The following is a 1,008-nucleotide window of genomic DNA, read 5'->3' as shown; positions in this document are numbered from 1 at the left end:
CGTAGCTGGGATTACAGGCATGAGCCACCACATCTGATTCTGTATTTTTAGTAGAAACAGGGTTTCTCCATATTGGTCAGGCTGGTCTCAAACTCCCGACCTCAGGTGATCTGCCCGCCTCGGCCTCCCAAAGTGCTGGGATTACAGGTGTGAGCCACCGCGCCCAACAGAATATTTTTTAAGAAGTACCCAAGGATTGAGATTTAGTAGAAATTAATAATCTTTACCATTTGATGAAGAACATTCCTAAGTAAATGTGAAATTTTTTTAGTGCATGTGCATGGCAGTGAATTGTACTATGACTACTAGCACAGGTTAGCACAACTGCTTTGATTTGTTTTGAGGTGCAGGCTATTTTACCCACCATTGCTTTTGCACCATCAGTGCAAATGTCAACACAATGAAAAAGGCAAATCATATCTTACACTATTATGAAAATAGTTTAAGCTGGGCACGGTGGCTCAAGCCTGTAATCCCAGCACTTTGGGAAGCCGAGGTGGGAGGGTGATGGCTTGAGCCGAGGAGTTTAAGAACAGCCTGGGCAACATGGCAAAACCTATCTCTACAAAAAATACAAAAATTAATTGGGTATGGTGGTACACACCTGTGGTCCCAGGTACTCGGAAGACTGAGGTAGGAGGATCACTTGAGCCTGGGAAAGCAGAGGTTGCAGTGAGCCAAGATCGCACCACTGTACTTCAGTCTGGGCAGCAGGAATGAAAACCTATCTGAAAAAAACAAAAACAAAACAGAAAGGAAAGAAAATAGTTTTAACTTCACAGACCCTTGAGAGGGTCTTGGGGATCCCCCAGGGTTCCATGGAGCATACTTTCAGATCCACTGCCCTAAATGACATGTCTGAGTTCCTCAGAGTTGGTCCTAGACCTCTTTTCTTCTTACTCTACTCTCTCCTTAAGCGAGCTCATCTACTGCCTTTGAACTGCCTCTGAGAAAATGACCCACACATTTGTCATCTCCACCCGTGACCCCTCCCTGGAGCTCTAGACT

This window comes from Macaca thibetana, chromosome 6 (genome assembly GCF_024542745.1).
Source record: "Macaca thibetana thibetana isolate TM-01 chromosome 6, ASM2454274v1, whole genome shotgun sequence".
Lineage (NCBI taxonomy): Eukaryota > Metazoa > Chordata > Mammalia > Primates > Cercopithecidae > Macaca > Macaca thibetana.
This window is presented reverse-complemented; position numbering follows the sequence as displayed.